We start from the raw sequence: 6,282 nt of genomic DNA, 5'->3' as shown, positions 1-6,282 counted from the left end.
ATAACCAGATTACCTAATGAACCATGCTTCTAAGCCCTCTGTAAAGTATATTCTTTTGATCAGGATTTGTTATAATAATTTACAAACTTATAATATTGAGCTTTATAGAGACTTAAGAACACCAGACTTTGTAAAAGAAAAGAAAGGACCTAAGAAATGAAACTTTAAATTCTTAAATAGTTACTTTCTTTAGTGTTACCTCTTAAAGTAAGTAATTAATCCAGAAGCTAGAGCTTTTAGTTACACCCAGCCAAAGGCCTGAGGCCATTTGCATAGAATGAAATAGTAATCAAAGTGAAGAAATGAACCTGGAATAGCTTTAAAAGGATTATGTGTTTTGAATTATGTATTTATCTAAATGTACTCCATACTGTTTTTGAGCCAATTAAGAAAATTGTAATTATTAAAATATAGCATTTTGGGGTAGTGAACACACATAAAGTGACTTAGTCTAGTCCAGACTACTGAACGAAACCGCCTGAAGAACTAGGTTGAAAGTTTTAGCGTGGCCTGAAAAGCAAGAGGGAACGTGAAATAACTGGTACTAAGTTTTTTTTCAGAGGGGGCGGGCAAGAGTAGTTTTGTCTTAAAGCAGAATGTCTGGTCATCCCAGAACATAAAATATAGTAAAAGTTAAATCTAAAAAATGTGTATTAAGTTATAGAAAAGTTTAGAGAGTGTAAACTTTATTTACCTCAGTGCTAATACCCGCAAATAGTAAGTGTAAAGAAACCATGAAGTACATTGAAACTTTAATAACTTTATATCAGTTTTAGTAGATTTATTCATAAGATGGAAAAAAAGAATGGTGAATCTTTCACTGCAAAATGTTACATTAACGATATACTTTCTATTAAAGTAACAGTAAAATCATAATACTTAAGAGGACTTAAGTGGTATGAACTAAGAACAGGTTTCTAGCAGTAATGAGTTCAAGTAAATGTTAATTCTTACATGAAACATATTTGACCAGTAGAAATGAAAATTGGAAAAGATTGTAACTAGATCATTACAAATAATTTCTCTGCATTAATGAATTATACGATTAAAAGTGTGCAAGTCTGCCTTCAGCCAATACTTAATTGGATATAATAAAAGCAGAAATAGAATTTGCCCTGAAGAAACACAAACTTTTGTTTTAAGCCCTGTAGAACCCATATAGAAACTTAAGTAAAAAACCTGAGCCCCACCCAGTACTGCTGAGGGAAGGGAAGATTTACATGTGAAGAGAAGACCTGAAGGAAAAAAAAAAAAATGACTTTAACTTTTTGCATTTTGAGCAAGCAGATAAGCTTTGGGTCCATCAAAGCTGAAAAGTCATAGTCCATGAGAAAAACCCCTCCCAGGACTGAAAGTTAAAGGAAGCCAGTGAATAGTAAACTTGTACGTTACTTACTTGTAACCACCTGGATCCACCTAAGTGGAAATGGGGGAAGTGAAACAAACTTCCAATTTTCCTAGGTTCATACTTTGTATAATCTGTGCTTTGATTATTAATGGATGTTTATAGCTGTTTCCTCCCGTTTTGAATTGTGCCACATTAGCAAATGGGGATCCCGAAAGCTTTACTTGATCCATGACATTAAGGTTGACTCTTCTTTGAGGAGGCAGCTCCTCCCCAGTTGTATTTTGAGTGGCTTCAACCTGAGGGGCTCATCTTCCGTCACTATATCAGACAATGTTTCAGGGCTATTCATAAAATTTTCCAGTTATGTATTAGACAGTGTTTCACTGTTTTCCTATAGTTTTCACTGTCCAGTACTTTGACAGGTGGATGGCCCCTTCCTTGTTCCAAGTCTGTCATAGTCTGGAAGCTCCACTGAAACCAGTCCACCATGGGTGTTCCTGTTGGCACTTGAAATACAGGTGGCATAGCCTCCAGCCTCACAGCAACATGTAAGCCACCACAGTACCACAAACTGACTGATGAGTGGTGGAGTTGCACCATAGTACCCAAAATGATAAATATATATATATATATATATATATTTTTTAAAAGAGGTCTTTTGCAACTGATTTGTCCACTACACTTGTCCAAACACTACATTGTTTGATTTCTTGACCACTGCCTTCCATGGGCATTGATTGTGGATTGAAATTCTTGACAACTTCCACATTTTATTTATCACTTATTTATTTATGTACTTTTGATTCTCCTGCAATATAGGTTTCTTCATTTATGGAATTGAGTTGATCCATGCAGGTCATACACCCTTAGATGTCCTTTTGAACCTTGAAGGAACTGGGTCCCTGGAGTCACCTTCATTGAAGTCAAGCAATAGTTCATTAAGCAGCTTAGCAGAGACTTTTGGCCTCAGACAATGGGTCATTTCAAAAATTATCTGTGTGTTCCCAGATTTCAGAAGCAAGAAATCCAGGGTCTGACTAGAGGCTGTTTTAGGATGTATGCTGTGTCTTTGGTGACTACTTCTGTAACCTACTCTGTGTTTTGACCATAGCAGGCAGCGGTTGAGAGTGCCCACTGCGGGCCCCCCTGCCCCACCACATGTGCCTGTGCCCCATCATTGTCAACCAGGACTGTGGGCATGAGGAGATAGCCCAGGTCATTGCCTCCTATGGAAGCGCCATCACGCACATCCGGCAACCTGACCTGAGCAATGTTGCTATGCCGCCTGACAACTACAAATTCCAGAGCTATTAAAAAATTACGCAGCATTACCGCTGGAGTCTGGGCCAGATCTTCCACAGATTCAAGTTCTCAGCAGCTATAATCGTCGAAGATGACCTGGAGGTAGCACCAGATTTCTCTGAGTACTTTCAGGCCACCTACCCAATGCTGAGGGCTGACCCCTCACTCTGGTGTGTGTCTGCCTGGAATATCAAGGGCAAGGAACAGATGGTGGACTCTAACAAACCTGAACTTCTCTACTGCACGGACTTTTTCCCTGGCCTGGGCTGGCTACTCTTGGCTAAGCTCTGGGCTGAATTGAAGCCCAAGTGGCCCAAGGCCTTCTGGGATGATTAGATGCGCAGGCCAGAGCAACGACAGGGACGGGCCTGTGTGCGGCCTGAAATCATAAGAGAAATAATAGCTAGAAAAGCCAGGGGGTAGCCTGCAGTATAGTAAATTACTTAGTGTAACTTTGCCACCCATAAGTCTTTATAAACTCCAAAGTGAAATTTTCTGTAAGCAACTGAGGAACTCCTGATTGCTAAAATTGTCCGCCTGGAGAAAATTTCTGTTAGGAGTAGTGCAAAACAATGTTCTGGGAAGTGCCTACTCTCTCAGGTGCTGAGAGTTCTGATGCTGTAATTAACTAGTTTGACCACCCTTCTGAGCTCAAAAAGAAGCCTCCTAGAAGCAGAACTCTCTCTGACTGCTACTTAAAGGAAACTTACTGCTGAAAGAGACACATGCCTCCAAAACAAAATGTGCCCAAAACCAAAGATAGCATAAAAATTAGTTTAATTCTTCTCCTTAGCTAACATCTCTGTTGTCTGCTCTCGCAGAACCAGTCATCATGGGACTAGTTTTACTGATGGTTAGTCCTTGTGTTTTAAACAGATTAGTCAACTTTGTGAAAGATCGAGTTAATACTGTACAACTCATGGTCCTGAAGCAACAATATCAGTCTTTATCTTCTGCAATACAAGAGGATGATTCCTCATATGCATAACAAAAAAGGGGGAAATGTGAGGCCTGGGAGATCTTTAACCAGAAGCCTTTAATGTGGAGATTAACAAGTCCCATGCCTCAGGCTCCGGCAAGTCTCCCCTCCCTCCCCCCGGATTTTGCACATATCAGAGAGTTCTGCATGGCTCCAACAAAGTCTCTCGCTCATCTTTGAAGCTGGGGGATTCCAACCCACCCTCCAACTTCCCAAACCCCTGCCCTACACCCAATCATCTACTCCACCCTATATTTTTCCTATAAAAATGCGATAGTAAAAGAGCACGAGATCTTTTGCTCAACCTGCTGTGTCGGTGAGACCAGGGACCCTTGCTCGAACTAGCTAATAAACTCTCCTCTTTTCACTTGCATTGTCATGTGTTGGCAAATCCCTCGCGCCGAACAACTCCTTCATAACCTGGGCTCAACAAACAAAGAAAAAATTCAAACCTCAAGTAAGACTATTAAAGGATTCTATGGGAAAAATATCAGATGATGCAGGGAGCATCAAAAGAAGATGGAAGAAATATAGTCATTGTATCAAAAAGAATTAGTTGGCATTCAACCATTTCAGGAAATAGCATAAGATCAAGAACTGATGATAGCTAAGGAAGAAGTCCAAGCTGTACTGAAGGCATTGTGAAACAGTAAGACTCCAGGAATTGACAGAATACCAATTGAGATATTTCAACAAATGGATGTAATAATACTGGAAGCATTCATATTTCTATGCCAAGAAATTTCAAAGAGAGCTATGTGGCCAAATGACTGGAAGATATCTGTATTTGTGCCCATTTCAAAGAAAGCTTATCCAACAAAATCTGGACATTATCAAACAATATCATTAATATCACATGCAGGTAAAATTATGCTGAAGATAATTTCAAAACAGTTGCATCAGTGCATTGATAGAGAGCTACCCTGGATTCAAGTTGGATTCAGAAGAGGACGTGCATCATTGCTGATATCAAATGGATCTTGTCTGAAAGCAGACAGTATCAGAAAAGTGTTAACCTGTGCTTTATTGACTATACAAAGGTATTCGACTATGTGGATCATAACAAATTAGGGATAACATTTTGAAGAATGGGGATGTTAGAACACTTAGTTGTGCTCATGCAGAACCTGTACATAGACCAAAAGGCAGTCATTTGACAGAACAAAGACATACTCTGTGATTTAAAATCAGGAAAAGTGTGCATCAGGTAGTATCCTTTTAGCATACCTGTTTAATCTGTGTGCTGAGTAAATAATCTGAAAAGCTGGAGTATATGAAGAATACAGCATAAGTATTGGAGGAAAACTCATTAACAACCAGCATACGCAGATGATACAACCTTCCTTGCTGAATGTGAAGATGGCTTGAAGCACTTACTAATGAAGATCAAAAACTACAGCCTTCAGTATGGATTACACTTTAACATAATGAAGACAAAAATCCCCACACCTGGACCAATAAGAAATAGTCTTTTTTTCATGGAGGTGACATTTACTGCCCTGAAACTGGTTTTACAAGTTACCATGAGGCTGGATTTTTGTGCTTTATAAAATGCAGTAGAGAATTTCTCCAACAGATCATCCAGTTGTAAAATAGAAATGAGCCACTCTTGAAAGGGAAGACTTGATAAATGAAGAAAATATTGACGTTGTCAAGTGTTTCATTTTACTTGAATCCACAATCAACATCTATTGAAGCAGCAGTCAGAAATCAAACGACCTATTGCAGTAGGCAAGTCAGCTTTAAAACACCTCTTTGAAGTGTTGAAAAGCAAATATGTCATCTTGAGGTCTAAGATGAGACCCAAGTCATGGTATGTTCATGTGCCTTATTTGCATGTGGATGCTGGATAATGAATAAGGAAGACCAAAGAAGAATTTATACATTTGAAATACAGTGTTGGTGAAAAATATTGAATATACCATGGATAGTCAGAAGAGCAAACAAATCTGTCTCGGAAGAAGTACAGCCAGAATGTTCCTTGGAAGCCAGAAAGGTGAGACATTTCACTTATTTTGAGCATGTTATCAGGAGAAACTAGTCCTTGCAGGACATAGTGTTTGGTAAAGTAGAGGGTCAGTGAATTATGAGATCAACTGACACAGTAGTTGAAATAATGAGCTAAAACATAGCAACAATTGGGGGGATGGTACAGGATTGGGTTTTCATGGTGTCACCATGAGTCAGAACTCACTTGATGGCACCTAACAATAACACAATCATTATCAGTATATGATTGTGTATGTTAGTAATTTACATACATATAAATACATGCAATGCATGTACATATGTGCATGTGAATAAATAATATATACCTATGTAAACAAAGTAAATATTAGGGCAGGGGTTATAGAAATAGAGCTTGGTCAGGGCATGCAGCTTGTCTGATGTGTTACATTGTTGTTGTGGTGGTTGTTATGTGCCATGCAGTTGGACCTGACTCATAGCGACCCCTCCTTGGGTTTCCAAGGCAGTATTACTACAGAAGTAGATTGCCCCATCTTCCTTCCGAGGAGTGGCTGGTGGGTTTGAACTGCTGGCCTTCTGATTAGCAGTCAAGTGCCTAAGGTACTATGCTACCAGAGCTCCTTCAACTCTGCTTAGGTCTTCCTTATTCATTGTCCAGCTTTCACATGCATATGAAGTGATTGAA

At 39.2% G+C, this 6,282-nt stretch overlaps 1 pseudogene; it reads left to right on the top strand.

The window, feature by feature from the left end:
* The first annotated feature begins 2,506 nt into the window (after positions 1-2,506).
* LOC103203668 lies at positions 2,507-3,073 on the top strand (annotated as a pseudogene).
* The last annotated feature ends 3,209 nt before the right edge of the window (positions 3,074-6,282 follow it).

The sequence above is a fragment of the Orycteropus afer genome, unplaced genomic scaffold, assembly GCF_000298275.1.
Source record: "Orycteropus afer afer isolate SDZICR_OR568_19922 unplaced genomic scaffold, OryAfe1.0 scaffold00221, whole genome shotgun sequence".
NCBI classification, from domain to species: Eukaryota; Metazoa; Chordata; class Mammalia; order Tubulidentata; family Orycteropodidae; genus Orycteropus; species Orycteropus afer.
The sequence above is the reverse complement of the archived record's forward strand: the minus strand, read 5'-3'. Positions and strand labels throughout refer to the sequence as shown.